This window comes from Podarcis liolepis (genome assembly GCF_965112155.1).
Source record: "Podarcis liolepis genome assembly, chromosome: 3".
In the NCBI taxonomy this organism is placed as follows: Eukaryota; Metazoa; Chordata; class Lepidosauria; order Squamata; family Lacertidae; genus Podarcis; species Podarcis liolepis.
In genome coordinates this window covers 72,723,228-72,739,537 of record NC_139557.1, presented here as the reverse complement: position 1 = coordinate 72,739,537, position 16,310 = coordinate 72,723,228, and the positions used below count along the sequence as shown (strand labels likewise).

The window sequence follows — 16,310 nt, the reverse complement described above, 5'->3', positions numbered from 1 at the left end:
GGCTAAACACCTTTTGTCCTATCAATAACAACATGAGGTATTACAGTCTCGTTCCTAACCAAATAAACACATATGAAAACTATTCATAACTGGAGCTGTGCACATAGCTTTGGGCAAGAACCGAAAAAGTCAGAAATGGGTTGCATTCAGTCTTCCTCCCAAACTGTTCTGTTCTCACTATAGCAGATCTGTGCATGGAAAATTGTTTGCATAAAAGTGGGTCCCTGTAGCTGAATTAGGTCAACAGGATGGGGGAACTTCCACCTCCAAGTGAGGGGTGTGGCCTGGCGAGAGTACAGCAGCTCTGCTGCACACATGCACACAAGTGTTTTTGCCTAGCTGGAATGAGTCCTTGGACTCTTGCTTGTCTGAATGGTAGATACAGAGTGGTGTGTGAGTGTGTGTACGAACCAGCCTACTTTACAAAGGTTAAATTTACATTAGTTGCTCCTCCGATGTTGCAACTGGCCCTGCCCACTACTGGCCCATCATGTGGCCCTGAAGGTTGTCCAGAGGGGATGTGGCCCTCGGGCCACTACTTTGATGTAGAGTATCCCTGAGTACCAATTTCAGAATCTAGTGTCCCTATTTTTCAGGGACAGTCCCAGATTTACAGAAGCCATCACAGTTTCTGATTTGATCCCAGAATGTCCCTCTTTTCCTTAGGACGTCTCTTTTTCATCCAAGAAATGTTGGAGGGTATAGAGTTATGCAACCCCTGAACCAAGGAGACAACTTTAGAAGACACCTGCAGGCATCCTTGCATAGGGAAGTTTTTTTAATGTTTAATGTTTTATTATGTTTTTATATAAAAGGGATGCGGGTGGCGCTGTGGGTAAAACCTCAGTGCCTAGGGCTTGTCGATTGCATGGTCGGCGGTTCGAATCCCCGCAGTGGGGTGAGCTCCCGTCTTTCGGTCCCAGCTCCTGCCCACCTAGCAGTTCGAAAGCACGCTTAAGTGCAAGTAGATAAATAGGTACCACTTTATAGCGGGAAGGTAAACGGCGTTTCTGTGTGCTGCGCTGGTGCTGGCTCGCCAGAGCAGCTTCGTCACTCTGGCCACATGACCCGGAAGTGTCTCCGGACAGCGCTGGCCCTCGGCCTCTTAAGCGAGATGGGCGCACAACCCTAGAGTCGGACATGACTGGCCCATACTGGCAGGGGTACCTTTACCTTTATGTTTTTATATATGTTGGAAGTAGCCCAGAGTGGCTGGGGCAACCCAGTCAGATGGGTGGGGTATAAATAATAAAGTTGCTGTTGTTGTTGTTGAATAGGATGTCCCTATTTTCATCAGAGAAATGTTGAAGGGAATGCCATTTGTTGTTCTTTTACTCTGTCCAGACTCTTTAATGTTAATTTATAAAGCCCTAAATGACTTAGGACCGTATTAGATGGACCTTCAGGCCTCTACTTAAGCCCACAAGTTGCAATTCCAAACCATTACAACCATTTTTATTTTTATTTTACCATTGTTTTCTAGAGTTTCAGGATTGCACCCTAAGTGCTTTTTCACCTTCCTCTACACCATTTCTGTAGCCGTCACCTTCTTCAGCACTGCACAGAACAATTTCCCTTCTGACTGAGCCATATTTCTAGCAATCTGCTTCTTTCTCTCTCAGCTCCCTGTCACATTAAGAAATCTGAAACCAGGAGCTAAGATCAGTGGCATCGAGTTGAAAAAGGAAATGACAAAATAAGCATTCAGCAATCTATAAAAAGGGGGGGGGGAGGGAATACAGGCCATTTATGACAATACAGAAGTATACTTCCAACAAACACTCTGTTGCCGCTGACATCTTCTAAGTAGATAAAATGCTAATGTCTACAGGCAGACAATGCCTCAGTCTAAAAGGAGACAGATTACTTTTCATACCTAATCAGGGCTGATTTGAACTGCAGAGAGGCTGCTGTATCTTGCAGTTCCCTTCAGAATCTGACATCCTAATCACTAGCACAGTCCCTGTGATTTGAGGGTAAACTCACAAACCGGCATGGACAAAGTCTGCCCCGTGCAAAGGTCACGCTGAGCGAGGTCGCGCAACCTGATCATCTCAGGGAAGGCGGCATTTGCCTCCGAGGCGCTGTCTTTCTTCGAAGCGTGGGCAGCAGCAATGCTAGAGCTTCCAGGCAGGCATTCGCTGGCAACCCCCTTCAAGCAGTCGGAAGAAGTCAAGCTCTGAGTGTCAGGCTCTGTCATTGCAGACGCAGCACAAATACCTTCCGGTGATGCCACTGTCGGAGTAGAACAGCATTGTCAGAGCACCAGCAGCAGCTCAAGAAACCAGCTGTTCTGACAGGGCTGGCAGGCATATAAAAAACAAGAGATAAGGGGAAAGCTGAAAGCAGTGGGTTATCATGTGCATAGACAGAGTGCAGGGAGGGGGAGGGGTCAAATATCACTCAAAGAGGGGTCTAAACTGAGCTGCTAAATACTCACAGGAAATAAGCAGCTTTACAATCATTCTGCAGTAGCTATTCCACAAGTCTTAGAGCCCTTTCTTGGCACTGAGACAAAATGTTCCTTCTGGGGTGTCCAATCATTCACACATGGAAGTCTTCACTTGAACATGATATTGTCTCAAAGAAGAGAGACAGAAACCTCCTTCAGGCATTCAGTATGAATGGGGAAAGGGGATCTCACCCGCTAGATGCCAACACTCATGTAGGCCATGCCACCCAGGCAGCATGTACTTGGCATCAGTCTGCATATGGATATACAGTCGTACCTTGGTTTTAGAACAGCTTAGTTCTCGAAGGTTTTGGCTCCCGAACGCCACAAACCCAGAAGTGAGTGTTCTGGTATGCAAACTATTTTTGGAAGCCAAATGTCCGACGGGGCTTCCACGGCTTCTGATTGGCTGCAGGAGCTTCCTGCAGCCAATCAGAAACCGCGCTTTGGTTTTCAAATGTTTTGGAAGTCGAACAGACTTCCGGAACAGATTCTGTTCGACTTCCAAGGTATGACTTTACACGCGGGGGGCTCAGGAGCACCAATCAGCCAGTGTTTGCATCCCTCTGGAAGGAACCTTGTGCAAGTAAATCTACGTGCACTCTTTCAGAATGGTGCTGGACAAGTGTGCCAGTGTACGCACAGATGTTTAGGATGTAGGGGTTAGGGGAGAAATTCAGTTCAGTTTGCAATTTTATGCAGACCTGCCTTATTCACTGTTGCTGAACCAACACACTAATGGAAATGCAGCAATCCTTCAAAATTTTCACTTCTTCAAACTTTGCTGTTTTAGGTTCTCCAACCTATCAAGTGTACAACAATATGTCTATATTAGGAGAGGAATTGTTCAGCTTGTAAACCTTTTGAAATTAATGGATTTAAGATTTCAGTAGTCTGCTCTGCATATAATTTAGTTGGCTATCACCCATAGAAAATAAATATCTGCATAGTGCAAGGAAACATTTTCAAATTACATATGTGGGAAATCTGTAATCATCCACAAGAATCTGGTCCTGAGAACTACAATACAGTCACAAAAGCTGTATTCCAAGTCCTGAGATTTGGACTGTCCCATTGAACCCCACTAAAATTAAAGAATCACTGCCAATTGTGGAGATGTATTTTAATCCCCACACAAAAATTAATACAAATACTTAATATTTCTTCTTCTACTATTGCCATAACCATTACCAAAACCACCATCTTTCCAGTTCCACTTGGCTCAGATTCATGTTTTCTGGATACTAAGCCCTCAACAGCAACTTCACCAAGTTTCATTTACAGTTTGGATAAGACCTTCCTTTGATTAAAAATGAGTTTCATTATAATTACTTATTTAGACAATAGGCTATCTTGCAGACTTTTGCTTTTAATGTTGCTGCAGGGACCTGCTTCCCAGAACAATAAATCTGAAGCAGTGGGCCAAAGGCTGGTGTTTTCATGTGAGCCAAGAGAATTCCCCATTTGATCATCAACCCTTTACACAGTTCCAAGAAATGTGCACTTCATAATGGAAAACCATTTTGTTTCACTGATTCCAAGACCTGGAAGGGATCTTGTTTGGTGCATGTTTGTAGTGACACAAAACTTCCAGAAATGCCAGAATTCCCTAAGAGGAATGCCTATTCATTCTCCTGAAAACTTCCTTCAGAGAAGGAACTATCGCAGCTTTGCTGAGGCATTAGCATGACCCACTGACAGCTGCTCTTCCAGTTGACGATCTGTCAGACAGTGGCGTAGCGTGGGGGGTGCAGGGGGGGCCGGCCGCACCGGGCGCAACATCTGGGGGTTAGGGTTAGGGGGCGCAAATCCACGGGTTAGGGGGCGCAAATCCACGGGTTAGGGGGCTTGCCCCGGGTGCTGACAACCCACGCTACGCCACTGCTGTCAGAACCTCCTCTTCTGCTACTTCAATGTATGCTTACAAGTCCATAGCTACTCCAACTCCTCCGACCTCTGACTTGTATAATTTATCATTTACTTGGCACTCCGCCCACCATCGTACTGTATCTTTGTTCATCTGGCTTTAAAAATCCAAAAGCACAAATACATGAAATGTGACAAATCACATAATCATAATAGTGAGGGACACTTCAAAGATTTGTCATTTGTTGGAGAGCCCTGGACTAGGCTAGGTTCCCATGGAACTTTGTTTTTGCACATAGCTTGATCTATGAGGTAGAGATGAGGTCGAGCGGCTGATAGAGTGGTGCAGAGCTAACAACTTGCTCATAAATACAAGGAAGACAAAGGAGCTTGTGGTGGACTTCAGGAGACAGAAGAGCAACATCCAGCCACTTCTGATTGATGGGGTCTGTGTGGAGAGGGTAACAACGTTCAGATTTTTGGGCATTGAATTACAAGAGGATCTGTCCTGGAGTGTCAACACAAGGGGGCTTGTGAAGAAGGCACAGCAGAGACTGTACTTTTTGAGAATACTAAGGAAAAACCATCTTCCGCAGAAACTGCTGCTTGCCTTCTATCACTGTGCCATTGAGAGCGTGCTCACTTATGGCTTATGTGTGTGGTACAGAAGCTGTACTACCCAGGACAGGATGGGGTTGTGCAGGGTTGTTAAGGCAGCAGAGAGCATTGTTGGCTGCCCACTCTCCACCTTAGAGATTTATGTCACAAGGTGCCATAGGAAGGCACTGGACATAGTAAAAGATCCATCGCATCCTGGTCACTGTCTCTTCGAGCTCTTGCCGTCGGGACGGAGATACAGGACGATGAAGACAAGAACGAGCCGTCTTAAGAACAGCTTCTTCTCCAGAGCGATCTCGGCCCTGAATGGGAAGCCTGGACTTTGAAAGTCATCTAATCTCCCTTGCTGTATTATACTGTATTGTTTAATTAGTGTTTATGGAGCAGTCAAGTAATTTCGTTGTCCCCGAAGGGGGCAATGACAATAAAGATATATTATTATTATTATTATTATTATTATTATTATTATTATTATTATTATATTATAGACCCTGGACCCTAAACAAAGTATCTGAGTGTGCATCTCTAGAATAAAATGACCTTTCCCCCCACTATTCCCATGTCTTTTGCTACATAATGCATGCCAGTCATAAAGACAGCCCTGTTGTGAGTCAGTCAGTATGACTGGTAAGAATAATGACAATTACAAATATGAAATATTACTTGGAGAAGTGTTCTGTGCCCATGGGAGAATTTGCTCAGATTGCGTCATAGATTTTTGTTGTTGTTGTTTAGTCGTTTAGTCATGTCCGACTCTTTGTGACTCCATGGACCAGAGCAGACCAGGCACTCCTGTCATAAAGCCTCCCTTTTTCTTTTATTTTGCCTTGAGGCTTTGCCATCAAATGTGATATAAGTTTGGGCCGTGCACTAGGTGTTTTCAAATGAGATTACACACACACACACACCTCATAACAACCCTAAAGCTATTTATTTTTCTTCTTAAGCTAGCTTCTCCTACAGTGTTGGAATCTGCCACTAGAAGAGTGCAGCCTCTTTAAGAGAGAGAAGTCAACACAATTTGACACCTGTCTGAGGAAGAGCAAGGCAGGTGAAAGCAAGAGTTCCTGCACACCTGTATCGTGAAGCTGGAATCACAGCTTCAGAGCAATTCATACCAAACTCATATTGCACTTTGATTCTACACTGTGACACTAAACTAATTACAGGAAGGAGTTGAAAGTGTCTTCAGGTGGCAAATGGTAGATGTTCATAGTATTCCCTGGTGGAGAACTTCCTGGCCAAGCCAGGTGATCTTCTTCTGGCCACCTACCCCAAATCATGCACAATCTGAATCATTAAAATTCTACACATGATTTTTAATGATGGGGATCATAGAATTTTTAAGTTGAAAGGGACCTTCAGGTTCACGTATTCCAACCCCCTGAAATGCAGGAATCTCAGCTAAAGCATCCATGACAGATGGCCATCCAACCTCTGCTTAAAAGCCTCCAAGGAAGGAGAGACCACCACACCACCCTCTGAGGGAGTCCATTCCACTGTCAAACAGCTCTTACTGTCAGAAAGTTCTTCCAGCTGTTTAGTCAGAATCTCTTTTCTTTTAAGCCATTGGTTTGGATCCTACCCTCTGGAGCAGGAAAAAACTCAATCTTCCATGGGACACTCCTTTATATATTTGGAGACTGCTATCATATCTCCTTCCAGTCTCCTCTTTTCCATGCTAAACATACCCAACTCCCTCAGCTGTTCCTTATTAGGCTTGGTTTCCAGACCCTTGATCGTCTTGGTTGCCCTCCTCGGCACATGTACCAGCTTGTCAATATCCTTCTTCTCCCCTTTTTGGGCAAGGTTCTTGAGCAGGTGGTCATGGACCAGATCTAGGCACTCTTGAAGGAAACTGATTTTCTAGATCCATTTCTATCAGGGTTTAGGCCCCGTTTTGGAGCAGTGCAAATGATATGCCATTTTCAGTTGCCTTCTTTTCATGGAGCTGAACATTCTTAGAATTATAAATGGTGTTGAGCAACTGGTCACGGTTGTCTTCTCCATAATTAGTTACTACTCACCTCCCAATGCAAGTCCTCCTTGAGTACTTTTGGGAAAGTGACTGCAATATGATCTCTGTGTCCAGGAATGCCAATGATGTCACTGTGCATGATGCCATTCTGCATGATGCCAAACATGTACCCAGAACCTGGCACCTGAAATGAGTTTCTGGGAAAATTTGTGGCAGGGCAAGTGGCTTTGGGATCCTGGTATAACCATGTAAGAGGCTGGTGGGAGAAAAAAATGAGCCACTCTATACTGTACCTCTTTATACTGTATCTCGTTTTGTCTAGGGGAGGCCCTTCTCCGTTTCCAGAAAAGTTATCACTGTGCCAAAAAAGACAACTGACAATTACAGCAGCTTTCCTCCAGCAAAGTTTACTTTTCTGCACAAACTTGCTCAATGCAACTCAACTCAATGCAACTCAACAACCATATTCAGACTGGCAGTGAACTAAAGCAGTAATGCAACAGCCTGGGAATGTATAATGGTAAAGTCACCCCTGGCCGTTAGGTCCAGTCGTGGATGACTCTGGGGTTGCGGCGCTCATTTCGGTTTAGTGGCCGAGGGAGCCGGCATATAGCTTCCGGGTCATGTGGCCAGCATGACTAAGCCACTTCTGGTGAACCAGAGCAGCACACGGAAATGCCGTTTACGTTCCCGCCCGAGCAGTACCTATTTATCTACTTGCACTTTGATGTGCTTTCGAACTGCTAGGTTGGCAGGAGCAGGGACTGAGCAATGGGAGCTCGCCCCGTCATGGGGATTCAAACTGCCGACCTTCTGATCGGCAAGCCCAGGGCTCTTTGGTTTAGACCACAACACCACCCGCACCCCTCTGGGTATGTATACATTTCAAATAACTGTGAGCAATGGATAACTGGCAAGTCCAATCTCATGTTAATTGGTTTTAATTGAAAATAGACATTTCTCCTCAACCTTACTGACAAGGACACATTGTCCATACAGTAGCAATCTTCATATCTGAGTTCACTATATTATGCATGCTAGAATGACAAAAGAAAACTCAGAATAGGGCTGGAACTGAGTGGTTCTGTGGGGAAGGGAAGAAGCAAAAATTCTGTATGTAAAATTCTTTGAAAATAGCAAAGCTCACTTATCCATAGGGAAGCAGCTCTGCATTATCAACTGTCCCCAAATGAGGCCCTAGGCAGAGAATTTCTTTGATCAGGCTGATGTCTGGAAAAATCAGCTCTTGTCCCTCACCTGTGGTGGCACATTACTGCATGCTCTCCCTGTGTGCCACTGATATTGCAGAGTCATCTGATAGGTAATTGCAGCATCAGCAATCAAGGCACTGGAGGGTTAGAAATGACAATGGCTTTCAAAGCTTATCAGATACCATAAAGCATATGCTTGGATGGCAAGGCACAGAATGACGGAGGCATAAATCACATGGTTTTCCCACCCAAAGTTGGGGAAAGGGGGTGGATAATAGAGGAACTATATTGGAATGGCAAGGAAAGGAATGTGACTAATCAGAAGTAAAACAGCTATTCAAAAAAGGGGGGGTGGATTTGTTGTTTATTCCCAGATTAATATGTTATCTGTTATATTTTCCTGCTAAGTTAATTTTGACAGAGAACAGCAAAAAAGTTTTTTGAAGGTGAAAGGTCTTACACTTTTCACTACAATATGTAGTTTTGTTCTGTTTTTACTTAAACATGCATTTTACTTATTTAGGAATTTGATTGAACATTAATGCTTGCACTTTTATTATTTTCTGTGTAAACTGCTTAAAGTGTTTATTGTTATTATATTAAGCAGTATAAATATTTAATTAATAAACCAAGAATGAATACAAACATTGATTAAACACTTTGGTTAGCTCTTTCTGCTTTGGTGTCATTTCGCTGTAAATGCTTATTACAGGTAAGGGTTTCCATCACAAAATAATGATAAATATTTCTCCTATATGGGTACAACACCCGTGTCTTTTTTGGCATGTGAGTGGTATAAAGCGGACGCTCGTGTTGCAAACATGATCCATGCGGGAGGCACGTTCGCAACCTGCAGCGCTGCGTCTGCACGCAGTCGGGTTGCGATTCGGTGCTTCTGCACATGTGCAAAGCGTGATTTAGTGCTTCTGCACATATGCAACCACTGAAACCTGTTCCGGTACTTCCAGGTTTCGGCGGGTCCGTAACCCAAAAAAATGCAACCTGAAGCGTCTGTAACCCAAGGTATGACTGTGTAAATCAATATTAATGATAATCACATAACCTCAGTGCTACTGCTTAGATTTTCTCTGTGGCCAGTAATTAAATAAGAAAAAATCCAGTCTTATTTATTATGCTTCTTATGTGCCATTCACCATAAGGATCTAGGACGAGATACAATAGTATTATAACCTGTTCAGGATATAAATCCCTCCAATTTGGCTTACAATTAAATTAGTTTTTTAAAAAACACACACACACACAAACAAATAATTAAAGAATTTTAACTTTTCTTTTATATTTATTTATTTATTTATTTATTCATTCATTCATCCATATCCTGCCCAACTGGCTGGGCTTCCCCAGCCACTCAGGGCGGCTTCCAACAAAATACTAAAAATACAATAAAACATCAAACATTAAAGGGCATCAGATAATAATGCCAAAGCTTCTGGGATATTAAGGGCTGCTGGTATCAGTGAGGCTGCCTTTGCTCTCCAGCAGATGCTGAACATCCAGAGTCCAAAGGATTAGTTCTTGAGGCATTTCCTCCAACCTGTCCAGTGCCATGACTAGACCTGCTAAAACGCCAGGATGCATCCACAGATTATATCTTCAGATGATTTACCCTACTAAGAAATTATTTCTCAAGCCGAAGGGTGATAGAATTGAGCCCGAGCAGTAGAACCAGATTTCCCCTGTGTGTATTACTAATGACTGCTTTAGAAAGCAGCAGGTGAGAACCAATAGATCCAATCCCTCTCTGAAGGAGCTATAGTTACTTGGAGAGCAGTCGTCAAAGAGGATTCGCTCGTCTCCTGGGATGGTGACAGGCGCCAAGGTTTCAGTGAGCTGAAGAGAAGGAAAGTTTGATCTTCCCTCTTCTTTCTAAAGAAAGGACAGAAGATGATTTCTGAAAGAGGGCAGCATTATTGGAACTTTTCCATGCAAAATTGTGGCTTGTAAGCCACATGAGTCATTTGTTCCTCCTCTAAAACTACTCTGGGGTTTTATGAGTCACTGGCCGAGCTTCTGTTTACCGCTGTTTCCCTTTTCTCTCTCCTCAGAACTTGCCCCATGACATCATAATGCCTCCTTTTGTTTTATGAGCTCTTGGACCAATTTGTTAGTACATCAACTTCTAGTAGCCTGCCTAGAGGAAAGAAAGGCAAAGCTATAATGACTCGCTTCTCCATTTCTTCAATTACAAAAGCCACTTATCATATTGTGGTGATGTTCTCACCCGGACTCGCTGCCAAAAGGAAGAGGCCTATTCACCCCTTGCTCACAGAATCTTTGTGGCCTTCAGTATGACCCGAGAGGCCATACAGAAGGAAAGTTGGAGGAGGAAGCTTTGGAAATAATTAGAAGGTTGCTGAGGGTTGACATATTGTGCTAGTCTTGATGTAAGCACTTGAAAGAGCCTCCATAACTGCACCCTCCTCCCCACAACACCTACATCAGTTGTTGGAAATTTGTGGCCTTCCAATGTTGTGAGATTCAAACCTCCATAATCCCCAGCCAGTATGGACAATGGTCTGGACTTGTAGACCAGCAATACCTGGAGGGCCACCTCTGCCATACAAGAGGCCATCTTTGTTGCTTATTCCTCAAAAGACTGCTTTCCCATGAAACATTTGACTTAGGACTCAGCTACATTAGTCAAGAAACAGGATTTTGAATGCTTTATAAACATGCAACACCAGGTGGCTCCAGAGAGCAAACATAAAATTTCTAAGTGATTTCCCATAGCATTTCCCCCCTTTTTGTTATAATGATTTAATTTCTGACTTATAGCCTTTTTTGCTGTGTGTAGATCCACCCTTAGTCTCTCATGCCTGACAGAAACACTTTATTCATAGCTTTCCATCTCCCATTCCACCTCGTTGTTAACTATTCTCTTGCTCTCTCCTTCCCCACCTCTCTGTTCTTGTATGTTGCTTTGAATATTATTTCAATAGAAAAGTGGCATATGAAATAAATATTAAATCTTGGTATAATTCTGCTCCATGTGTTATTTGTTCTCCCTCTCTTGAAATTTTGAATGTGAAGTCTTTATGGCAAGAACACACTGTTTTGGCTTTGGTTGCTATGTAAAGTGCCATATTCATTGATTGCACTATATTAATCTTTTTTTCTTTTTTTTAAAAGGTTCCACAGCTGCAAAAAGAAATTCCATATTTTGGGGGTAGAAAAGGCTGGTAATACATATACTTTTTGAAGGTGAGTGATATCTATTTGATGTTTGCAGGCAGACCTTCTAAGCCAGACCAGATTCTTCTCTGACCAGAAGAATCCTTCACAGTACATATTGGAGACCTATTCCTGTACATTCCTGTACATTTCTTTTATCCATGATCATATCAGGGTGTACTAGAAATCTGAACTGTATTGGCACATGTGAAGTTTGTGTGTGTGCCAAATCATCATTATATTTTTTATTTAAAAAAAAAACAACCTTTGAGGAAAAATGATAATGGATGGTATTCTAGTAACGTGTCCCATCAGTGCAGAAATTTTCACTTGCCCAGCAGGACTCCCCTTTCCCCATATGCACCCCACACTCTCACCAAATCTGCTCCAGAGGCTTGGGGGGACTCCACAAAGGGATTGAGGTGGAGCCTAGGGGGAGAATGTTCCACTGTGCAAGTGGAAATCCTTGCGCCAATGGAACATTGTCATTAGTGCTACTTTGGTTTCCACCCTGTGAGATGTTAGACTCGTGACAAAAATCATGATAGCAGGCAAAAAAGTCAAACCCTCTCAGCTTAAGACTAGAGAATGAATATAAGGCAAAATGAGAGCCAGCTTCAAGACCAAAATTGTTCATTTGTGTGAAGGGTTTAACATCAGAAACTTGTTTAGTTTTAGAATATTAGTCCCCCCGAAGTCCTAGTAAGCTCTCTCAGGGACTTCATGGTGGGGAAGGGCGTGTGTGTTTTCCCTTTTACATCTGCTGCCCTGCCATATTTAATTAAAGCCTTTGGAAGCTCATAAGCTCTTGTGAAAGAAAGAAAGAAAATCCCGAGACGGCATTAACCAAGACAATGCTGGCTCATTCCTCCCCATGTCATGCTGGCATTTAAGAAAAGGAAAGGTGGGTAGAAGTGACGCTTTATGATAAATATTATTTTATAGGCTGAAATAATGATCAGATGTATTATTATCTAGAGCAACTGTATCTAACACAATGGGGATGTATTGTTCTGCAGAATGAACAGTCACAGCTTTAAACAATGTGAATAATGTTAAGTAATTTATTTTTTTTAAGTAAGTATCAAAGTGAACTTTTTAAAATGAAAGCCATAGAACCCTACAAAGTGGCATTTCATTTAGTGTCCAAACTTTTTAAAAAACCTGTGTCATAAATAAAACAGTATGTCCAAGTAAAGCCTGGGGGGTTTCATTTGATTAGCATATTGGGTGCTGATGTGGAAGACCTGGGTTCAAATCCCCCCCTTAGGCATGCTCTTGATTGTCCTTGTTTTATCCTTCCTCCCAGAGCTGCTTTGAGAATAAGCTTTGTTAAAGCTGCAAAGTAATGAAATGAGATATAGAAATATGTATCGCAATATTAACCTGTCAATGCATGGATGTCTGGGGTGGGGGCAGAAGCACATCCACACTCCCTGTAGTCACACGATGCCCCCTTCACGTGATTAACGCACAGAGAGGTCAAAAGTCTGCCTTTAGTCATAGACTGCATTTTCCCTCCCCCCCAAAAAGTATCGTGGGAACTGTAGTTTACCCATCACAGAGCTACAAGGTGCGTTATATGTATGGTGTGTACACAGACACAGTCTTAAAATGGTATAAAGTCACACCTTGCGACTCGAATATTTTGGCTCCGAATGCTGCAAACGTGAAAGTGAGTGTTCCAGTTTGCAAACATTTTTTGGAAGCCAAATGTCCGATGTGGCTTCTGTGGTTTCCGGTTGAGTGCAGGACGCCAATCAGAAGCCGCACCTTGGTTTTCGAACGTTTTCAGAAGTCGAATGGACTTCTGGAATGGAGTCCGTTTGAGAACCAAGATACGACTGTATAAGAGGAGGTAGCAGACTATTGGATTAGGCTACACTGGGTGCTGTGCATGCTGCACTTGGGATCACCAGGAGAAAGAAGCACAAAGTAACTGGTTTAGGCACACAACATTTTTGAAAATATATAATCCAGCTGTTACTCAGATCTATTTCTAGCCTTAAGAAAACACAAAGGTTTTTTGTTAGGTAGAGAACAGAAGTAAAAAGGAAACATGGTGGTGGTTTTCATAAGAGCAAGCTGGAGATAATTTTAGTTGGTGTACTAAGTTTTTTTAAAAAAAGTCCATAGAAGCTACACTTGGTAGCATTACCTAGTGGTTGGAAGGAATGTGACCCCCCCCCCCAAAGTAAAGCTCCACATGCAGGTGGCAGGAAATCCTCTTCCAGTTTGAGTACAAGGTGGTTGTGATCCTCTGCCTAGTAGTGAGTGGTGGGACATTGCAGTATGGCATCTAGTCACATACCATATCTGCCTCCTTCATACAGGCACATACAGGAGACAAATCCCAGCTGTAAGATGGGGTGTTGTGTGGGCTGTTGAAAAAGGAGTTGGAGGGAAAAAAATAGGAAGTGAGGAGCATGCAAAAGAAAAAGGCAGGGAGCTTGGAAGAAGGTTCAGGCTTACTAAAATGGACTGCTCACGGTGTGTGAAATTGGAAGGCTTTATTATACAAAGCAATCCAATTCCTAAAAGAAATATTTTAATAATGTGGGATTTAAAATAATGGCCTTGTTCTGCAGTTTCCTTTCTGAGGAAAGTTTCCTTTCACACAGGAATTTGAACTCTTTGCTCCTGAGAATACTCTTCACTTACTATTTTGCTTTAGTAAAATTCTAAAATTTGCCTGACTTTTCTGCAGCTTCCTAAACTGTTGTAATCCCACTTCTCAGTGCAGCAGTTAGAAATGAACAGCATAATATCCAGCACTGCAAACGACTGATTTTTATTTGCCGGCAGAGACATTACCAAAGATTTAATCTACTAAAGCCATTAAAGTATTTGCAAAACACTCGTGCAATTAGTAACCAGTGCAACTAAAGAACAAACAGAGAAACTTTGTTAGGTTGGATAACAAGACAAAACTGATCTCAAAAATGCTGCAAGCCACACACAGAGATTTACCATTAAACATGTTTTTTGTGTCCTTTCCTTCCAGCTCATTGATTGTTCTCCCCTTCAGTATTTATATTGCATGGGGGATGCGTTCTGGGTCATCGTGCGTCGGCAGAACGTGCTTAAGCCTGCCCCATACTCACTCCACCCCTTTCTGTTTAAATAGTAGATTCAAATGAGGAGCAGAAATGTGGGCCGGCCATTTTAAATCCAGCTACAGTGGTACCTCGGGTTAAGAATTTAATTTGTTCTGGAGGTCCGTTCTTATCCTGAAACTGTTCTTAACCTGAGGCACCACTTTAGCCTCCTGCTGCCACTGCGCTGCCACCGCACGATTTCTGTTCTTATCCTGAAGCAAAGTTCTTAACCCGAGGTACTATTTCTGGGTTAGCGGAGTCTGTAACCTGAAGTGTCTGTAACCCGAGGTACCACTGTATATGAAAATTGCTGTAAGCCCCTCCTCATTATCCATTTCTCTGAACTGTTCCCAAGTGACACCCCTTTCTTCCAGGCCACATATTTTTCCTTTGCTTTCTTTTTTCTTTACATTATATTTGTATGCCACTTTTCTGCAAAAAAAAATCATGCTCAAAACAGCTTACTAGAGAAAGACAGGGATGTGTTTCAAACAAACACTGCAAAAACAATTTCATAATAACATAGTAAAACAACAACATAGTGGCCATTTTATAATAGCATGGCAAAACAACCACAACAAACCACATTTCAATACTATGCATGTAACAATATTACTTAAACAACATGCAGCATCCAATGGCAAAAATAACAAGGAAGCTGCACAGCTTCACCTTAGACTCCTCCCATGATGTTGCTCCCTTCTCTCTCCAAGCCACACCCCTCACTGGCCCTGCTCTGTGTCTTCCTTGAGTCCTTTTGCCTTGCTGGAATGGGTACTTGGATTGTGAGGCCTTTTCCTTGCCTGGATTGAGAAGTCTACAGTCGTACCTCAGAAGTTGAATGCCTTGTGACTCGAACATTTCGTCTCCCAAGCGCCACAAAGCGTTGCAAACGTTCTTTGGAACCCAAATATTCAACATAGGTTCCACGGGTTCCGATTGGCTTCCAAACATTTTGGAACTTCCAGAACATATTCTGTTTGACTTCCGAGGTACGACTGTATATGTCTGTCTGTCTGTATAGAACCCCCTGACTTTGCAAGCTAATATGTATCTTTCTGGAAGAGTCACATCCATGCGCTTCCCACTTTTTCCTCTCTCCTTGACCTCTGTTGGAGGAATGCCCACAAGGGAACATGACCCTCAGGCTGGAAAAGTTTCCCTGACCCATTCATCTGGGATGGCGTATCATTTGTTATCTACATCAAAAGTTCCCAAATGTAACTTGCTGAGACTGGGAGCTTCTGGAAGTTGTCTATTTCAAACGATGAAGCAATCACAGCCACATAAAGCTATCTCCAGGCATGCAACTGGATCTAAAGTATGCTTTTAAAGTCACCCTGAGTCAAGTTGCAAATGCTTCGAGCCAGCCTTGATTTTAATATTCTCCCACATCTTCAAGTACAGAAGGGCAAGGAGGAAAGAGGAAAGAAAAAAATATGTATTAATTAAATAAAATGTTATTATCTACTTTTCTGATTTCAAAAAGCTTCCATTAGCATTCTGGGCAAAGATTCAAGTCACTTCATATTGCGCTCAAACGAGCTCACTCATCTTCCTCTCTAATAAAACCGGCACTAGTGAATCCATTTAATTAATGTCAGAAAGTGGCCTCAGAAGAATGCATCGATACCACTATGTTTAGATGCCCAAATTTAATGCTTTCTGCCCTCCAAGCATCAGAGTTTAGTCTTCGTGGCTTGGCTTAGAACTTTAATAACCATTTGGATTCAGAATTCTACTGCTTACTTTTAGCTGCATCTCAGCCACACACTTCCAAGAGATGAAAGGTGAGCTGCATAAAATGCCATCAGGGAGATTAAGCCCCAAAGGACAGAGGCCTTAAATACCTGCCTCCTTCCCTACAGACCGTCTCAGTGGTAAGATCAACAAAG

The 16,310-nt window shown here is 42.8% G+C and overlaps 1 long non-coding RNA gene across 4 annotated transcripts in view; it reads right to left on the bottom strand.

The window, feature by feature from the left end:
- Positions 1–1,022: 1,022 nt before the first annotated feature.
- LOC310703889 overlaps positions 1,023–16,310 on the bottom strand; it is a 45,854-nt gene continuing 30,566 nt past the window's right edge. For 2 of the 4 annotated variants that reach the window (XR_014524431.1, XR_014524432.1), the window contains 3 exons: positions 15,755–15,810; positions 13,476–13,698; positions 9,555–9,976 (listed from right to left, as the gene is read on the bottom strand). This is a non-coding gene — a long non-coding RNA (uncharacterized lncRNA). Of the gene's footprint in view, positions 2,236–9,554; positions 9,977–13,475; positions 13,699–15,754; positions 15,811–16,310 lie in introns of those variants that run through there. The other 2 variants (XR_014524430.1, XR_014524433.1) reach the window with 2 other exon arrangements.